This window comes from Cryptotermes secundus, unplaced genomic scaffold (assembly GCF_002891405.2).
Source record: "Cryptotermes secundus unplaced genomic scaffold, Csec_1.0 scaffold343, whole genome shotgun sequence".
NCBI lineage: Eukaryota > Metazoa > Arthropoda > Insecta > Blattodea > Kalotermitidae > Cryptotermes > Cryptotermes secundus.
The window spans coordinates 540,093-561,192 of NW_019729214.1; the positions used below are offsets into that span (position 1 = coordinate 540,093).

The 21,100-nt window shown below is 44.4% G+C and overlaps 1 protein-coding gene across 1 annotated transcript in view; it reads right to left on the reverse strand.

The window, feature by feature from the left end:
- Nucleotides 1–21,100, reverse strand: part of LOC111865430 (heparan sulfate glucosamine 3-O-sulfotransferase 5) — a 102,586-nt gene that overhangs the window by 66,430 nt on the left and 15,056 nt on the right. The gene's annotated exons all lie outside the window — the stretch shown is intronic.

Sequence of the window (21,100 nt, forward strand, 5' to 3'; positions counted from 1 at the left end):
CTTGTATTCCTCTGCTCTTCATCCTCGAAAAGGTCAAATCTCTAACGGGTTTTAAGCCAGAAAAGTTCAGAACATTCAAGTTCAACATTCTACCTTTAGGGTACGTTCATCCATCACACGGTACCCATTGCCTTGTGTGTGTGTGTGTGTGTGTGTGGAAGGGAGAGAAAAACAAGTTATCCGTGTAAAACTGCAAATGTTGAACCCGTGGTTTCCCTGTGTAGGATTTGAGATCCTCACACAGCGATGAGAATTCTGTCTTATGGGAATAACACTGCGCAGCCCGTTTAAATTCAACGGACGTTCCGTAAGAATACATTGCCTCCATCTTCAGGGTCGAAGAATTAACGAAACGAGAAACCATCTTGAAGTAGGCAGCTTAAAACTGAAATCAAATTATCGTCCAAAACTGTGCTTCTCCTTAATGTTACATAAATCTTACAATTAATTAAATTATGTTAGTGTAGAAGCCAATTACAGTTCAGGGTTGGCGGGGGGTAACTTTCGTTTATTGTCAGAAATACTTAATCAAGCCGTAACTTTACCATACAGGATGGAGTGGGTTGGCTTTGCGGTAACCCTCTGCACTGAAGGTGCTCGGTTCGAATCTGGCTCGAAACAGAGGTTATTCTTGCTTAAGTACTTCGTTTGTTTTTTGCCCGGTCTCTACAAGCAAGTGCCAGGATATTACGTCAGGGCCACTTCCTTCCAAATCCTGTCCAAGCTCATCACTTTACCACTTGTCCTACCTTGCCACGTTCTGCAGTCTGGGTAGTGAGAGCGCCCTTGAATATAACCCACACTAAACACAATCGTTCCCTCAGCTTTGTTTTCTTTTTATTGCTAGTGGGGTGGGACTAAGTGCCTTATACTGCGGCCACTTCCGGCCTATTGTACCAGCCCCAGATGATAGGTGAGGGTGATTGTGGAGCAATTGGTGGAATAAAGATTGGCAGGGGAAACCGAAGTACTCGGAGAAAACCTGCCCCAACTCCACTTTGACCACCATAAATCCCACTTGACCAGACCCGGGATCGAACTCGGGCCGCCGCGGTGGGAAGCCAGCGACTAACCGCTTGAGCTATGGCGCGGCCTCAGCTTTCTGTTAGTATTATCAGGCCGGCTTTGCCCACCCGTCTTAGGACCTACTGTCGTAAACACTGGTATGGTTTTAGAATGCACATAAAAGTAAAAGGTAAAAATGCCCCTGTGCTTATCTAATTAAGCACTACGCCATGAAGACGTACGGGGAGTGGATGTATAGATAAACATCTTCCTGACCTCGGCACTAGCTGGAGGTGAGTGGTTAGATTCACGCCCCTGCCGCTTTACCCCCTGGGATGGAGCCACTCGTACCCATACGATAGAAAGATACCAGAACGATCTGGACGATGTGGAGAAAGTTCTTGAACCAGCCGGTGCTCGAACTCCGACCCTCTGTCTTTTAGCCAGTAGACAGTCTTATACCGTCTACGCTTTTCGGCTCCTCCTTAGAATACAATAGCCTTATTTTAAACCCGCGTGCAAACTCCTTCCAACTGTACACTGTTTATAAAAGGAACTTTCTAATTAAAATGTTTCTGGAATTAGTTAGCAACTCGGGGTATAAAATTAGCTGGAAAGAGACCATCGCGGGTAGCACAGTCATTGCTCCTTGTTTAACTTTGTCACTTGGTAGAGTTTAAATGATATTAATTGGCTAAATTTATACATTTTAAAGCAAACAGACACACATGAATATGATGTGCACATCAAGGGGCTGCACGTCTGTTTTCCACTACGAATACTTTCAAAGTGTACAAGTCTAATGCAGCCTCCACAAAGAAGACACGTGTGTCTGAATCTGTATGTTAATTTCTGTGAATTTATGTGATAGTATGGATTAAAATCCTTTGTCAGATACTGTCACGAAAAACACATTTTGTAATACAAATTTCCTCTAAAGTAAGGAGTATATTAATTTATGCAAGCACTGACGTACAAGGGATTCATTCAGATACTTAACTACGTAAGGAACAGTGGTTACTACACGTACCATCCGTATTAACGTTCAAAAACTCTTCACTTTCCCCCACACGATGCAGTTATGTATTCCTCGTAAATGTGAAAAAAGGTAACGTCCCTGTGCTTAACTAATGAAGCACTACACCATGAAGGCGTATGGGGGAGTGGATGGATGGAGCCACGTTTTCTTGACCTCGGCAGTAGTTGGAGGTGAGTGGTCAGCTTCACGCCCCGGCCGCGTTACCCCGGTACTCATTTGACAGGATGCTGAATGGGTCTGAGTCGGTCGGGACGACATGGAAAAGTTAAAATTCTTGCCCTAATCGGGACTCGAACTCAGACCCCTCGGTCGTTCAGGCCTTAGCCAGTCGCTATACCGACTGCGCTATCACGGCTCTTACGTATTTCGCGTGTGTTCCTCTGAAAGTTATTAACCAGTCTTCTTTATGGAGACGTAGTGTGGTTTCGTTGAAACAGGATCAAACAAACAAACTCCGTGGTTTTAGTCCGCAAGCGAACTATACCGATCGAGCGACCGCCGTTTGTCGGCGAAATTAGCGCCTCTGTGATCTAGTCTTCACAGTACCTGGCTACAGATCCAGAGGCCCGGGTTCGATTCCCGGCGCTACAAGGTTTTTTTCTGTGAAGTAATGGGTCTGGAACGCGATCCACTCAGCCTCGTGATAATTGGGGAGCTATTTCAAGGAAATGGCGGCTCCGGTCTAGAAAACAGAAATTAACGGCCATGGGGATTCGTTGCGCTGGCCAGGCGACACCTTCTATCCGCTAAAGTTGAAACAAGATCTGAATTTATAATACTATGACGCATTGCGCTGTGAAGAACATCCCCTCCCCGCCAGCGGTGACGTGGCGGCATCGGAGCGCTGTCGCTACTACGGTAGCAGGCCAGTTAACACTCCGCCCCCCCCCCGCCGTGGTGACGTGGCAGAGGAGCGGGTGTCAGGCAACCATTGCCGCGGTGACTGCACGGCAGGAAAAAATTCTAGACAGCGTTGCCCAGCAACACCTGTAAACAGGCGACATGGCAACAGGGAAGCCAGGCGCTTTCCGTTGTCTGGTTGAGGGTTTATAAGAGAACTGCTCTGCCTAATGAGTCAGTTAAAATGTAGCATCCGCCGAAGACAGTTAAACTGTAGCAGCCGCCGAAGGCAGTTGAAATAAAGACCCGGACGCGTGGTGAGAAGATTTTATGTGACAGTGTGCGATAGTGGCAGATGAAGCCTTTGGACTTTCAGATCATGTAATGCGCCCCTTTGGCAAGAAATCTTTGACAGAAATAAGAAAAGTATATAACTATCGCCACTCCCGTGCTCGTAGGTACATAGATGCGCATTTGGAATCATGAGTAACAAGTGGAGAATATTCCATCGGCCTATGAATGTGAATATTTCCTTAGCAGAAGACATCATAAAGGCATGCTGCATCCTACACAATTATTCCAGGAGTAGGGACGGCTACAGATTTGAAGAAACTTTTACTCTTAATGGGTTTAGACATCTCCATATTGATTCGGAAAGCAGAGGAACAAGTGCAGCAATATCAGTTCGTGACAAGTTTGCTAACTTTATGACAGCAACGAAGGCGAACTGCCATGGCAGTATTGTGCCATTTGATTTTCTCTACGCCCTCTTGAAGAATTGTTACTTCTAATGCACGTTCTTTATCATTTACTTACTGAATTGTATTTTTAAGAATTTTATAATAAATAATATACACAGTTTTTCTAACGAGTCACTTTATCTCTTTTCACTTACACACTTCGTACACAGACTCGTATTTGACCCATAGATAATATAAATAGTAAAGATATTATTAAAAATGCAAACCTACCATATTCATTTTTCTCGGCATCAGTGGCTCCTTCTTGGTTCATAAAAATGTCCACAAATTCCAACTCTTCTTCTTCTTCTTCTTCTTCAAATCTCTGTTTGAATATGTCTCAGAGGTCATGTCCCAAAGCGCAATTCTTGAATGAACTTCAACTATGAACCTTTCGTGTCGATAGCTCCGCTTCGGCTCTCATTTTAGCGCTGAGTGTGAAGGCACAACACACTTCACAGAACACAAATCAGAAACGTCTTGCCGCACTCAGTCGCGTCTCGTGTGAAGACCTTCATATAATACAACGGACTGAGGTGGTGGCTCGAAAAATAGCGTCCTTCCGCCACCGGCTGTGTGGCAACACTTCCAGAGGAGCCACAGCCACCACGTGTGGAAGGGTTCATTTAAAGTTATTTGCTGACACTGCCGCGCCAACCTGGTGGCGTCGTGTGTAAGGGGCTTAACATTCAATCAGCAGCAAAAGAACAAGTTAACTCTGAAACTGTCATTTCTTCGCCAGTACAGAACATACCTGCTTCACCCCCACCCCCGGCAGGGGAAGAGCCTAACTCAGATTCTTCCGTCGCCCCAAATTCTCAGCACTATGCTCCCAAGTTGACCAGAAAAAAGGGACAAACTAATGTCAGCAACAAGGCCCAATACACCCGCGGGAGGAACACAGTTACATTTCTTCTGACCAAAGTTTATTGCAGTCGGCAGATAACGTGCATCAGCACGGCCATCAGCCTCACAAACAGAGACTAGGTAACACATACACGTAACATCAAACTAGGGAATTTGTCAATTGTGTTCGAGCTCTCAATCCAAACTTTTCCTTTCAGTGCCTTCTGCAAACAATGTCAGTCATGCTCCTGCAATTTATGCAGCACCCATATGAGAGTGCCCTCCCGGTCATATCCAATAACTTCCTAGTCAACCTCCTGTGTCTTCCACATAATGGGTAAGTCCTCACACACCGATATCTTATTCTGGAATTGCAGGGGCATTACATCGAAAAAATACGAGTTTACAAATTACCTGGAAGCCAATAACATACCGATAGCACTAATAAGTGAAACCCACTTACAGCCATCCACGAAATTTAAATGTCCGAACTGCATAACGTACAGGTCTGACAGGCTAAATCAGCCATTCTAATACGTCAGGATTTCAAGCACACCGAAATTCTACTTCCTCGCTTGCAAGTTATGGAAGCTACAGCTATTCAACTCAACATTAATAAGGAATTCATAGTATTAATTTCGGTCTACAATCCGCCAGGAAAAATAATAGAACGTGACTTAGACCTCCTCATAGCAACCGGGCACAAGGTAATTCTTGCAGGCGATTTCAACGCCAAGCACGTAACATGGCGCGCTAGACAGAATAACGCGGCGGGACAATCCCTTTTAAATCATTATTACAAAAATAATTACATAATTTCCGCTCCGTCACAGCCTACGCATTTTCCAGACAGAAACCCTTCAGGGGCGGAAATCCATGACTTTGCCATCCTCAGTAACGTACTGTCAAGTCACTCTGTACGCACCCTAGGCAGCCTCTCCACATCCGATCACAACCCCGTCTTATTGACCATACGTGGACCATTAGAACTGGACGAAATTAAACCAAATTTTATCCACCGGGAAGCGAACTGGGAACTTTTTCAAAATTACTTAGAAAACAATCTGAATACTCAGTGCCAAGAAGGCAGCTGCTCAAAGAGCGAGATTGATGTAGCGGTTAAGCACCTTACAGACACCCTCAATAGAGCCATTCTGTATGCTGTACCGTTGAAAAGGAAAACTTTAAAATCAATGCAGATTGCAGCCTCCACTCGTGTGCTCGTTCAAAAAAGGAACAGGTTTCGGACGCAATGGTAAAGGAACACATGACATTACCCTTCGCCTTGTCATTAATCCTATAAAAGAGCAAATAGATTCGGCAATCAAAGAAAATTATCGAACACCTGGCAGAAAACTTTACAACGGCTGGACACCAATAACATGGGAGACACATTGAGGATAACTAAAATTTAACAAACACAAATTCTAATACCCCACCCCTTACCATTAATGGGAAAACTGTGACCAAAATCCAGGAAAAAGTAAACACATTTGCCGATAATTTGGAAAAAATTTTCACTGCCAATTTGGATGCTGATCGTACTTTTACAGTTATCACTGAACAGGTGGTGAATGACTTCCTTACACAGCCACTGACAGACCGGATGAAATTACAAATCATTCCGAAGTTGCTTAGATTGTCCACCACCTCAAATCACGCACAGCAGCAGGGCCTGTCGGGATACAGAATTTAATACTTCAGCATCTGCCGCGGTTTGTTTTCAAATTTATTGCGAAACTGTGTAATAGATCACTTGCCCTAAATTATTTCCCTACACAATGGAAAGAGGCAAAAATTATTATGCTTCCGAAACCAGGCAAAGACCTCATGTCCCCACTAAATTATAGACCAATAAGTCTTCTAAATTCTTTAGGTAAACTCTTTGAGATCATTCTAAAAAGAGTAAACTTCGAACTTAGGAAGCTGAAAGCTATCAGAAGCGACCAATGCTGTTTTAAAAGAGGTCACTCCACAACACATGCGTTGTTAAGAAATGTGGAGCGCATTACGCACGGTTTCAACATCAGCAAAGCTACAGTAACCTTATTCCTGGATACTGAGCGAGCATTCGACAAGGTCTGGACCACCAGGTTGACTGCTAAACTCATTGCGGCCAAAATTCCACCTCACTTCATGTCTATAATACATAACTACCTCCAGAATAGATTCTTTTTAGTAATGCACAAAAACTCTTATTCAAACCTACGCCCCATTCAGGCCGGAGTGCCCCAGGGTAGCTTACTTGGACCCACACTATTTAATATTTATATTAATGACATTCCTTCAATTGAAAATGACTTCAACATAGCCATATCGGTCTATGCTGATGACACGAATATTAATGTTCGGTCAGACAGCATAGATATAGCAGTCAGGAAGTTAAACTCTGCCATACGCCTCTTAGAACCGTGGTTCCGGAAGTGGAGAATACAGATTAATACAAAAAAGTGCACAATTACACTCTTTTCTAAACGACTGCGACATTATCGCCGCAATACGCATCAGTAAAGATTTTTAACGAAACCATATCTTGGACTAAGGAAACAAAGTATCTTGGTGTTACACTTGACTCAAAATTAACCTGCCGTACCCACATATCCTGTATTTTGAGCAAAGTTAATTACAGACTGAGGCAACTGTACCCTATATTAAATAAATCCTCCACCATTGACATTAATTTAGCGTTAATAATTTATAAATCACTCCTCCATTCCATACTGTCATATGCCTCCCCCGCATGGGGCTATGCTGCCAACACTTACATAAATAAATTACAGACATTTCAAAATAAAGTCCTCAGTATAATAACAAAAGTACCGAGGGTAACACCAATTGCAACCTTACACGAACAGATGGGAATGCCATCAATAAAACGTCATTTCAAGAGGTTAGCGAGGACATTGTGTCAAAAGTCGTTACACAGCGAAAACAGTCAGATTCAGGCACTAGGACACTACGATCCCACCGGTGATAAAGATCTGCGTCCCTTATCACTGTTTGCACGATAATCAGTAGGTGTCCTACTGAGGCACATCACTTATTTGCCCCCTGCCTTCCCCCCTTGCCTATCTCAAATCATATTATCTGCTTCCTGCAGACTCCCGTTCGGGCCTGCCTTCCGCTTCACCCCGCGTCTTGTTTTCGTACACGGGACCACCTGTTCTTTCTCCCATCAGCGGGCGGCCAATATTTGACAATTGTTTTCTTCTTAAACTGGATGAATTTTGTGGCGGAGGCGTATGAACCCCTTTCGACCAACCCCCAACCAAGGACTGATTATTGTTTCGTCTACTTTAAACCTGTCAGGCTGCCGCAGCGGTACTGCTCTAGACTTGTATTCGGGTAGTGATCGGTTCGAATCTCCGTCATGACATCGAATGTTTGGACTGAGGTCTTTTTACATGGTTCTCGTCAGTCCCTCCAGTCAAATTCCCAGACAGTACCTCGGTTAATCCACAACTTCCATTTCATGTCCTTTCCAGTCCACCATTCATCAATCATCCTATCATCTGACGCAATATATTCGACAATCGTCCTGTCATCTGACACTCTGTATTCGTCAGTCGCCCTATCACCTGACGCTATGTATTCCGTCAGTCGTCCTATCATCTGACGCTATGTATTCGTCAGTCGTCCTATCACCTGACGCTATGTATTCCGTCAGTCGTCCTATCACCTGACGCTATGTATTCCGTCAGTCGTCCTATCACCTGACACTATGTATTCGTCAGTCGCCCTATCACCTGACGCTATGTATTCCGTCAGTCGTCCTATCACCTGACACTATGTATTCGTCAGTCGCCCTATCATCTGACGCTATGTATTCCGTCAGTCGTCCTATCACCTGACACTATGTATTCGTCAGTCGCCCTATCATCTGACGCTATGTATTCGTCAGTCGTCCTATCATCTGACGCTACTTTCCAATTCTGGTAAGTCCCATCAGACCGCCCTAACACCGGGAACGGTTACGCACGCTCCAAACCCATCCCAAAGGCGTACAGCGCGTCTGTCTGCGTTGCTTCCGGCATGGTCTCGAAGACATCCGATTTCCGGTGCCCTGCTGCAATTAGCGGCACATTTCGACACTCATTGATCCACAACAGCTTACTCAACATCCTGACACTTCATCGAGCGCGTTCACTTAGTGGTAACTCTCCCAATTCGGTTCGGTTCAGTTCGAATTTTAGTCAAGTCACCCGATTAGGCTACCACTGCTGCCTTCCAAATCCTTTCCAGTTCATCTTCAAACTGTCCTCCACAATGAAGAAAGTTGTCTTCTGGGTTTAGGCACCGTGTATTCTTCGTGAAAACCTCAAAACTTACATGTCCTCCACAACTCCAAACTGCAGGCCTGTAACCGTCCAACTCAACTAGACCTTCTGCTTGTGCGGCGTTAGCTGGGTAAGGAGAGACAGCTCAGCTGGGAAAGGTTTGACTCTGTCTCAAGTGTCATGCACCATACGACAAGCCACAGTGATTCACTTTGATGGTAAATGCACTTATCTTTACTTCGCCTCTTTATACTCTTACCATTGAGTTACTTAATTCACAGAAGCGACGATGCGTAATGATGTGCCTGGTTTCTCCCTTGCGTCAGTTTAGTCACTACTCGTATTAATTTATTCTGACGAATCTCCAAAGTCGCAAAACACGTCCGTCGACCGATGTAGTTGAAACTAAAAGCTCCCCCACCCTGAGATGATTCGTAAGCCATCAGCCCCCGGATCTGCTCCGACCGGCTGAGCCCCTCTCGACTTGAATTACGGTGGCAGAAATCGCCTTACCCCCAGATTCCCTGCTCCCAACCCCTCAGAAGAATTCCAAGCTCCGCGACATATCGCTTACTTCAAGCCTAATTAACAAATAAAAAAGTACAGACAAAGGATAAAATACGGGTATAATTTTACGCGGTTACAGGCCTGTAGAGTAGATACACACGCAGTCGTGAAGCAGCCTAAGAAGAGAAGTCCTTCCTTCTACTCTCTTACATCTTACACAGATTCAAGCTACGTTGAGAGGTTTGACTTTCTCGTGGCAGCAACTTTGAAGAATAATACCTTTCGGTGTGTGACGCCGTGTTGGTAAAGACTGAAAGTAACATTGTCCGTACCATGGGGCAGTGAACGAGTATCCCCATATATTCTTAACCGGGGCAAGAAGTGGAGGCATGTGATTAGCTTCATTTCCCAGTCGCTTTAAGGTCGGGGACAAAATCCGTGCTATCCATTGTATTAGAAGGGTGGGCACCAGATCCGGTCTGGATGCTGTGGAAATGAAAAGACCTGTGCCCTTGTCGGGAATCGAATCGTGATTCAGCGGTCGTGCAGCCCTTTGCTTACTCACTATATTGACTGAGCTATTTCGCGTAGTCTGGAAAATACACACCGAGTCATATTCTGATCTATACTGTCTTTTGGGTTGATGACACCGTATAGTCTGTTAGGTGACACAAACGTTTCAGATGATTTTCGGGGCGCTTCTAAGATCTGCCTTAATGTTATCTCCTCCCGTTTTCCCTCCTTCCGACTCGACGTTTACCAAGGGGCTTCCGGCCCATGCATGGGAGCACCGAGAGCCAGTGTGCAGCATTTCATTCCTGACCGCCTCTGTGGCTACAGATCCAGAGGTCGCGGGTTCGATTCCTGGCGCCATCAGATTTTCTGAGAAGTAGCGGGTCTGGAACAGGGTTCACTCAGCCTCGTGAGAATACGTGAGGAAATAGCGGCTCCGGTATAGAAAATCGAGATTAACGGCCATGGGGATCCGTTGCGCTGACGTGACACCCTCTATCCGCAAAAGTTGGCACTAACTTCGACAAGCAGCGGTCGCTCGGTCGGTATAGTTCACTTGCGGACTATAGGCCACGTAGTTTGTTGTTTGTTTTGTTTGATTTCGGAAATTCCCGGGTTCAGATCTTAGCCCGACCACCGGTTACACTGGCTGCAGTTCCTCGTGGGTGTCCTCTGTCCCTCTAGGTAACTGCCTGGGTAGTACATCAATTTGTTACAGTCACTTCGTTTCTCATCCTTTACCTTCATTATTCGTTAATAACTCTACAACGTGACGCCGCAGAGTCTGAGCTATTGAAAGAGATGTTAAATAAATCACAAAGAAAGAAACACCAGCATCCCTAGCTACTTACCCATCTTGCCGTCCCACGTGTCAGCACCATAACAACCCCACGTGACCCATCGTTACGCTGTGTCCAATGCTGTCCCATTGCGTCGTCCCTCTTACGTCCAGATATATTTCTAGGCACTTTGTTCTCAAACACTTGCAATTTATGTTCTTGCATTACAGTCGGTGACAGCGTTTGACACCCTTACAAACAACTGACAATTGCTTTCTAAGTACGTCCTATTTTTTTTCAGCTTTTTGTAAAGCAGACGGGAAGATTTCGAGTCCCCAAACTAAAAATGGAAACACGAGCTTAAGGGAACATGGCTATCTATGTATGTATGTATGTGTAGGAATAACAGAAGTAAAGGAGAATGAAATGTGTAAGTCGTCGCAAAAGAAGATGAGAAAAAGAGAAATTGTAGGAATGTCGAATTGCACAAGGTGCAAAGGTGACAGGATAAGTTTCTCGTACCATTACTCACGCCGTCCCACGTCTCACAAGACTGCAGAAGTCCTTATACCCTACACGCCACTCCGCGTCCCGTATAAAATCGTTTTCCTTGCGGATGATAGAAGTGTACGGAGGGAGTCGCAGTTACTTTATGACGGGCGGCTTGCCGCCAATCAGTTCATGGTGCCAAGCGCCTTGAGGTTCACGACCAGCATTTTTTTCAACTAAATACTTGCTTTCACGCACTCGGGTGTAACATACTCTCTGATCAGAGGATGAGTGTTTTGTTTACAATTGCTGCTGGCTCTCGTCAGAACAGTCATTCTCAGGTTCGAGCCCCGCTGGATTCATGACCCTATTTTACTGTATCTAATTCGAGACTTCCCCAACCTGGAGGGCCAGGTCTACGTATTTATATCCCCCAGGAACAGGGTGGCCCAGTTATACCCCCAGGCACTGGGTTCCTTTTTCGTCGCGTCCTAAAACTCGTAGGGCTACGATGGAGATATTCGATACCGCATCCATACAGGATCTTATGTAACAATTTCACCTGACTACTACATAAAGATTCAGGTCGTACCTCACAGGAAACACATTACGTCTCCGCTACAAAGCCCAACCGGTTAATGCTGTTTAGGGAAATAATCGCTGTTTATTGTGAGAACCATACGGAACACATAAATACACTGTGAGGGCAGAATGCAGAGTTCAGTCCGTACGTCACAGGAAACACATTACTACGTCTCCGCTACAAAGCCTAACCGGTTAATGCTGTTTAGGGATATAATCGCTGTTTACTGTGAGAACCATACGGAACACATATACACTGTGGGCAGAATGCAGAGTTCAGTACGTACCTCACAGAAAACATGTTACATCTCCGCTACAAAGCCCAACCGGTTAATGCCGTTTAGGGAAATAATATGGGCTTTAATGGGTTAGAACGTGCCGTCAGCCGCGAGTCGCGTGTTGCCACCGGAAGACCGCTTGACCTGCGTTCTGTTTCTGCTGTACGTACACATTCCTCGTGACGCATGCCGGAGCGGAAACTCGACAGGGAACAACTTCATCTCTGTCCTAAGGGAGAATATTTATTGAGGGTGAACGTAGATATCTTGTGGATAATGTTCGTCGTCTTGAGTTAATTTTTTTTTTTTACAAACAAGGAGTTTCTGGAACTGGTTGCTTCCTTCATCAGATACAAGTGAGGACAGGTACGCACCGTGCTGGGCTCCTCAGAAATAGCAGATCTCGTACACTGGCCCTGGGATAACTAACCCCCCTTCGAATGGGCCCGAGTAGGTATCTTCCCTCCCTTGCACGTAAAGGCTTAAACAGATAACATCTTTCGATTTCCCTGCAAAGCCTGCTTTCCTAGTGCACAGATTTCTCTCTCACCTGCTGTTATTGTTATTATTATTATTATTATTATTATTATTAGTAGTAGTAGTAGTATTGTTGAATGCGAAAAACTATGTTAAATTTGTAGGAAGTACATTAAAGTTACGCCCCGTCTCCATGTTTGTTACTGTTGATTTATAAACAACAGTTTAGGCACTGCGTGTGTATATATATATTGTGACACGACGCCCGAAAATCTGAATAGCTGAGCCAAAATAGACGTTCATTGTTAAGCAACGACTCGGTAAACAGGTTCCCGAGGAAATGAACACGCACTCAGCAATAGAAGAACTGCCATTCCTATGCAAAGGCGAGGTAAACGCACTTCTCTAACAAGAGAGGAATTGTTAGGAAACGGTGTTTTCTGTTGGATCCGTCCCGAGGCTGTATAAAGTAGATCCAAAGCCAGCAGAATCAGAATTGAGAGAGTCTCTTCAGACGGCAGTCGAAGTTGACTGAGAGGAGGTGGCGAGAAAGGAATTGGGCTGTGCAAAGGAGACTTCGTGTATGACGCAGTTACAGTAAGACTGGTAAAATTGCTATGGCGAAATCCGTTGGCAGGAAACGACTAGTGAAGACTGAGAACCTTAGTGTTTGTGTAACGGTTAACTGTAAAGTGTAGATCAGCGACAGCGCTGTAATTCCTTGTAGTTCTGAGTGGTGTGTATAAGTGGTCAATAAATCCAAATCATCCAATGCAAACCCCGTCTAATAGTCATGCCCCTTAAACGTGACAATATATATATATGTATTGTCTGTAAGTATTTCCACATATATTCCGCCCTGATTATTAAGATTGTAGATTTCTCCGAAACGTCGATAAACTTCCACCAAATTTCAAGGTGTAACATCCCATAAGACGGTCTTCTTCGCTTGACTTATTGCGATAGTTTGTTATCGTCATCAGACCGAAAGCCAGCAAAAATTTTCTCCGATCGCCATGTTGTTATTTTACATTCTAGAAAATAATGCCACAATATAAATTGCAAGATCTGTTACCATACGCCAGTTCATTCCTCGAAATTAAGTCCCGTTTGTGCGCCGCCCACCTCACAAGATCGTACCACCGCCATGTTTCTTATTATTGGTTGTAGGGAATTGTAAAATATAAAGTTCAGGAGGCATCCAGTGGCATAACGTGCATACGAAGGTTTGTGAAAATCGGTGAAGTGCTTTAGATGTTTAAATGGGGGGGAACAGGCACAGATAGCATGACGACTGCATAAGCCTACTGTGAGCCCTGAAGAAAGAGAAATCTGGAGTGAAAGTGTGAGGAGCCTGAGAAGAATACGAAATGAGGAGCAAAGCAGGCTCGCTCCCCTAACACTTCTAAGAGGATTAATTTTTAATAAATCTGCTTGTAGCATTCCGGATTCTGTGGACGCACTGTGAATGCTGGATGCAGATATGAAAAGCACAGGCAAGGACGGAGATGGATTTGTGAATGTGTGTGGAAGTTGCTGGTGCCATCTGGTAGGAAATGGGAAACCTAGAAGCAATAACAGAATAAAATAGAAAAGGAAATGTTAAAACGGCGTGGACATGTAGGAAGAATGCTTCAAGATTGATGGCTAAATTTGAAGACTGGAATGAATTCTCGATAAAGGGTGACAGAGGAAGATGAACCACAGAATTCCCTGTAACGGAAAATACGACACAACGGAGCATCGTTCCTGAATCCTTTTAGCTGAAGCATCTCTTGACTCACAATGAAACTTCACGTACCCATGGGTTTGAGAGTGCATCTGCACGTACCCTTTGCTTTCAGAGTGAAACTTCATGTACCCCTTGCTTTCAGAGTGAAACTTCAAGTACTCTTTGATCTCTGAGTGAAACTTCACGTACCTCTCGGTCTCTTGAGTAAAACTTCACGTTCCCCTTGCTTTCAGAGTGAAACTTCAAGTACTCTTTGATCTCTGAGTGAAACTTCACGTACCTCTCGGTCTCTTGAGTAAAACTTCACGTTCCCCTTGCTTTCAGAGTGAAACTTCAAGTACTCTTTGATCTCTGAGTGAAACTTCACGTACCTCTCGGTCTCTTGAGTAAAACTTCACGTTCCCCTTGCTTTCAGAGTGAAACTTCAAGTACTCTTTGATCTCTGAGTGAAACTTCACGTACCTCTCGGTCTCTTGAGTAAAACTTCACGTACCCTTCCCTAACTCCTTCCATCTCCTTTCAGCTTCATTATCATAAATAATAAAATTATTCCATGCTGTGTAGTGTGAGCTACTGTCAGCGTCATTAAATAAACCATAAATAAATGCATAAACAATTCTTCACAGAGCTTTTTGCTTATCCTTTGCATTTTGTTCGTTTCCTCATTTGTGACTTCCTTGTCTTCGTATATGGCCTACCCATTGTCTCCCTTCCAGCTACACACGTGTACATCCTCCCTTGTGACGGCCGTATTTCCGAATCATTCTGTTCAGCTGACTTATAAGCCTTACTCTGCAATTAAACGAATCCCAATTACTGCCTCGGTAATGAAGGGAGTTCTTGCAACCCACTCACTGTCAGACGAGCCCTAATTATCACAAAGCCCTACAATTCTATTAGTATGCTATGTATATTTTTTTTCTTGGCACTACAGCCCCAGTGGGCCTAGGCCTACCTCCATGAACCACTCCGTTCACTTCGGTTTTTATAGATCTTACACATTCGGTAGGACTCCTTGGGCGGGTGATCAGCTCGTCGCAAGGCCTCTACCTGTATACAAACACAGAAAAACGCACACACACAACCTAAACATCCATGCCCTGAGTGGGATTCGAACCCACGATCCCGGTTTCCAAGCGAGCGTAGACAGTACATGCCTTAGACCGCTCGGCTACCGTAACCGGCCATGTATATTATTTCGCTTTATTTTTGTAAATATACGAGGGGGGACCCAAAAATAACCGGAAACGACCTGTTGCGCGCGCATGCTTTGTGGTTACGAGTTATGCTGCTAGGTGGTGTTAGCTGGGGGTCTCCCGCGACTGTTAGTGAGCTGGCGTCAGTCTGAGTTAAGTGGTTTGTCTGTGGTGCTCTGTTGTGTGCGTTCCTGTTTCAACCCTTTGGCGATTAGTGAGATGGCCGTATTATCATTTAAATATACATTATGTCTACGTTAAATTTGTGGCATGTAACGTCAGAAATTTGAACCGTCGCCAATTTGTGTATATTGCCTTATAAATAATATTTCATACGTATTGTGGGCGCATGTGTATGGACTTCCTCTCTGTGCCAAATAGCAAGTATCTAGCTTCAGTGATTCATATAGTTATCGCCATCAGCGGATAGCCCGATAAGTTTCGCATAGCCACCAAGTTGATATTTTACATTATACAGAAAATTACCTTACACCTATTGCGGCATGTAAACCCGTTGCTAGGTAACGACCGCGAAATAAGCAACTGTACAACGGTCATTACTAGACTGCAGCACGCAAACAGCAACAGAGGAACGGACTTTTCTGCGCGATCCGTGTCGTGATGTTATAAGCAGGACGAAGCACGACCCAGTCTGTCAGTGAGGAGTTAATGAGTGAGTGGGTTTGTGAATGAGTCAGTTGAGTTGGTCGAGGAGTTACAGGACTGATGGGGTTCCGGTGTTTGTTGCTGCGAGAAGCTGGTAGCAGAAGCCGGAACAGTTCGGGAACCCCGAAGGGGAACGTTCGCCTTTGGAAGCCGCTACTAAGCAACGGCTAGTGAAGACTGAGAAGACTTTATGTTTGCTGTAATTAACACTGATCTTCGGAATGTGTAACTCAGTGAGATTGTCGTAGTTATTTGTACTGTTAGTTCCTCGGAACTCTAGCCGTGGTAGAGGGGCCACATCATCTCTCGTGAAGCTGGGGGAGCAGTCTTTACGTCAGCGTGGGTACTACAAGTTTGGAATGAAGCGTCTTGGAGTGTGGTCAGGTGTATAGTGCGTTGTGTATCTACTCCTGTCTCCGTAGGCAATGTTTTCCGCTCGGGAGTAGCTCTGAACGTCACCACAGCAAGCGTACAGCTTCGCGTGCTCCACAACAGCGTTTACCTTTCCGCGCGGCTAAAGTTACATGGCACTAACTATACTTACGAGTGCAAATGTTCAGTAAATCCAATTACCAATCCAAACCCCGTCTATAAGCACGCAATCACATGCTCACTAACTCCTGGAGCTGAGATCTTGAAAGGCCGCCAATTGTGTAGGTAATCAAGAGCTTCACAGGATTTTATGGAAGCCGAAGGTTCATTACCGTGTTCACAAGAGCCCTCCACTGGTCCCTGCCCTGAGCCAGATAGATCCAGTCCATACCATACCATTCTATCTCTGTAAGATCCATTTTAATATTGTTCACTCACCTACGTCTTGGTAATCCTAGTGATCTCTTTCCTCCTGGGTTTCCAACCACTATCCTATATGCATCCCTCTTGCCCCATTCGTGCTACATGCCCTGCCCATTCCATCCTCCTCGACTTGATCATTCAAATTATACTTGGAGAAGAGTAAAAGTTATGAAGCTCCTCATTATGCAGTTTTCTCCAACCTCCTCTCAGTTCATCCCTCTTCGGTCCAAATATTCTCAAAACCCTCAGTCTCCGAGTATATTCCTCCCTTAATATCAGAGACCAAGATTCACACCCAAACAGAACCCAGGTAAACTTATAGTTTTATATAACGCAATCGCATTACAATATTTAAAACTGTAACTGGTACCTCACAGGAAACACTGCGTTTCTATAACAACGGCCAGACGGTTAAGGAATTAATCGTTGTTTATTGTGAGAATCATGGAGAAAACAGAAATGCATGTATTGGGCAAAACGAGGTAATTATTTGTAAATATCGTACATATAGTAACAATTGTGTTTTAATGGTTTGAGGGAGGAAAATAGGCTAACAAATTGATCCCATTTATTCGGGACTTCGGTCACAAGAGGTAGGAGCCTTTGGTGCTGCTGCACTGATTACATCCGTAGCGTCCAGCGAAATGAAGTTGTAGGGCCAACGTGGCTTACATCTGAACAAGCGATGACGAAGTCAGTCACCAGACATTGACCCGACCCACAGGCGCCACGTGGCCAAACAATACATCACCCCTTCGACTCGCCAAGTGTCGGGAAATTACAAAGGAATTTACTGGAGCCAACAACAGTTCACTGAAAGTGATACATCACAAGAACAGAGTTGCATTATTGGTAGACAGATGACAAGGACTACAGCTCAGTTTGTATAGCTGCTACAGTTATTGTGTTTCTGAACATTATCCATCGTCTTGTTTTTATATAGAACAACACAGCATTATGGAAACTGGATTCTATCTCCGTCGAAACCAAATCGATAGAGCTAGTCCCTGTCTCCGGACCATCACAAGATATGATATGTAAACAAAGCACAGCAGAGACCATCTGCGAGAGTTAAGACACACATTAAAAAGAACCCCACACATGAGGCCTAGTACCTATGTCGATGCACTGTTTCACGGCTGTTGTTGTTAAAATCAGAGCAGTATCAGAACAGAAGTCATCACTAAAGAGACAAATGCTCTGTATGGTGCCAACATAAAGGCAGTTTTCACATATACTCTGCTCTGGACGGAGCTGCAGTTTTCTTAATTTTGCTACGATAATGGGAGTCCAGATGGAACAGATGTCCAAGCTGGGTTGACTGATCGGATGGTCCAGCAGAGACATGTGGGCGCATTCCTTTATTTCCTGTATGTGGTGTTTGGCTCAACCTGCAAGACCTTTCTTCATTCAAAATATTTTGTGGCCTTCCTCGTACGCATGTTGGGCTAATTTAGATTTTCAAGCAGACTTTGGGTCAGGTTATATTTGTGCTCCTTAATGCGTAAATAGGGACTAGCTCTATCGATGGGGGCCAACTGAGTAGGTTTTACCTGAATATGGAGACGGAATCCAGTCTCCGAAACGCTGTTGTGTTTTAACTAAAAACAGGACAATGGATAATGTGTAATCGATTACTCCTTTTTAGTAATATACTTCGCCTAATTTATGTACACATTTTTTTAATATGATTATTGTATTTCAACAAAATTTAAAATATGAATTCGAAGGAATTGCGTAAATTATCACGCGCTATATTACGCTACAGGCTATACATTAGACGGAGGATGTGTAATGACGCATGACTCATTATGAAGCTGCTAATTAGGGGAGTCTTTCTTTGTCTAGTGAGGCATGATGCCAGCTTCATAAGGAGTTAGCCCGGTATTTCCCGGAGTATAGACAATCAAAAACGCCAGTTAATGAAAGATGTCATGCCAGGCGACAGTAGCGCGATAGCACAATTGCTTTGGTCAAAGACGGACAAAGCCAGGTACTCGAAAAGTAGAGATGCGTGGTCGCGTTGTTCCTCAAACGGGGAACAAAGGACTACATATAGTCTTAGTTAAATGTTATCAACAATGTAAATTATTCGACTTTAATAAAGTGTACGTGTTGTGAAGTTACGGGTTTTGTTGACCGCCTCATTGAAGCCAAGGTCCACTTAACGGCTCTGTGATAGTCTTATTTTCTCTACTGAGTGGCGCCCAGTACATCATATTACTGAACACCAGGATTGTTCAACTACAGAAAGGTGAGGCTACGGCATCGAATACCCCTCGCAATCGCTAAAAGGCGATACACTGCGAGCAGCTGCGTCCGACTTAACCTATCACCAGTGAGCAGCTGCGTCCACCTTGACCCTTCACAGCGAGTAGCTGCGGCCATCTTTACCCCACAGCTTCCGCCCCCAAAATAGAAGACTGCTACATATGTTCAGAAACAATAATTGTACTAACATATAGTCATCACGAACTTTTAGATCTTGCATAGCTACTATTGAAGAGTACTGTCTTCCGGAATGTGACGTTGTATAGTCCGATAGAAGCTAACTGACGTTTCGGATGAACGTATTTCCTACTACTTCGGGCTCGAAGAATAAGCCAAGCAAACAACAACATGAAGCAGGCAGAACTTGCTTTATGCTGGCTGCATTTCTTACTCCTTTACCCTGAAGATGGATGCATTATGTTCCTCCGAAGCGTCTGTGACCTATCAGACTACATGGCGTCAAATACACGAATATATTGCCCTTCATGGTCACGGCTGTGGAAGCCTCAAATCTGAAGCAGTATACACAGCTGAACAACCAGGGAGCTGGGTTCAATATCTGGCAGGAGAAGAGATGCTTCCATCCGCAGCGCCCAGACCAGCTCTGGGGCCCACCTAGCCTCCTATACAGTGGGTACTGGGGACAAAACGGCGGAGGCGCGAAGCTGTCCACACACCTCCATCTAGTGTGGAGGTTAAAATTGTCTGGAACTGTTCCTCCACTTCGCCATACGTCTCCATATGTTGTGCTTGATTAAGCAGATCGATAGCTTTACCTTTACAGTGTCCTGGGATGTGACCCCGTATAGTCTGGTACAGGTGTACCAGTGTTTCGCAGAAACCTTCCGTCTCTATATTCAGAACAGATACAGGCAGTAAATTCTTCCCGAACCGTCTACCAGACTATACGGCAGCACATCCTATAAGTCTGTAATCTTCACGGCTATGAATATTCGGGTTTCAAAAACAGCTAAGAATTATTTTGCTGCATTAGCTGTTAGCGGCTTCTCAATACTCAAAAATTAAATTAAATAATTTTTAATCATGCATGGNGTCCCGTTCGCCTCTGGGGACGTGCCCAGCTTCCTATAGTGAATGTCTGGGCCAGGGAGTCAAGCTGATCGCTCACCTTTATCGATGGTGCCGAAAATAAAAATGTGGAGTTACACCGTCACTCCCTCATATGTCTTCATGGCGTGCTGACAACACAGGGAGAACTTTGTCTTTTACCTGTATTATTATTATTATTATTATCTTAACCCCATCACTGAAGAAAAACACCTATAGTGCCAACGCATCAGTTTGGCTTTAGAAAAAATTATTCGACAATTGACCAGGTGCATCGTATCACTGACGTCATTGAAAAAACGCTTGAAAACAAAGGAATGTGCTCTGCTGTCTTTCATTGCACAAGCTTTTGATAGAGTATGGCAGTAAGGCCTACTTCACAAACTGAGATCAATTCTACCCGATCATTTCTATCAACTCCTAAAATCTTATTTAACCAATCGGTATTTCCGCGTCAAACACGAAGACTCGTACTCAGGACTGAAGATAATCAAGGCTGGTGTCCCACAGGGAAGTGTACTGGGGCCAGTCCTATACCTACTCTATATTAATGATGTGCCCACTACATCGAGCAGTACCAGAGCCACGTTTGCAGATGATACAGCAGTCATGGCAGTAGGAGAGACTGTTGAAAGCTCAACTAGAAATCTACAATTAGCTGTAAACAAAGTCGCCCTCTGGACCAAAAAAAAAAAATGGCGAATTAAACTCAACGAATCCGAATCAGCACATATTGACTTTACAAACAGGGTGATTGCACAACAATCAGTCTTCATCAATGGCACTCAAGTTCCATACGCCAACACAGCGAAATATCTTGGAATAACTCTAGACGCCAAGTTACGGTGGAAAAAGCATATCAGTAAAAAACGTGATGAGCTCAGCAATAAGATCAGAAAACTGTATCGGTTGTCTGGACGCAATTCTGAGCCATCAATCCACAATAAACTTACATTATACAAACAAATTCTACTTCCGGTTTGGAGTTATGGTATCCAGC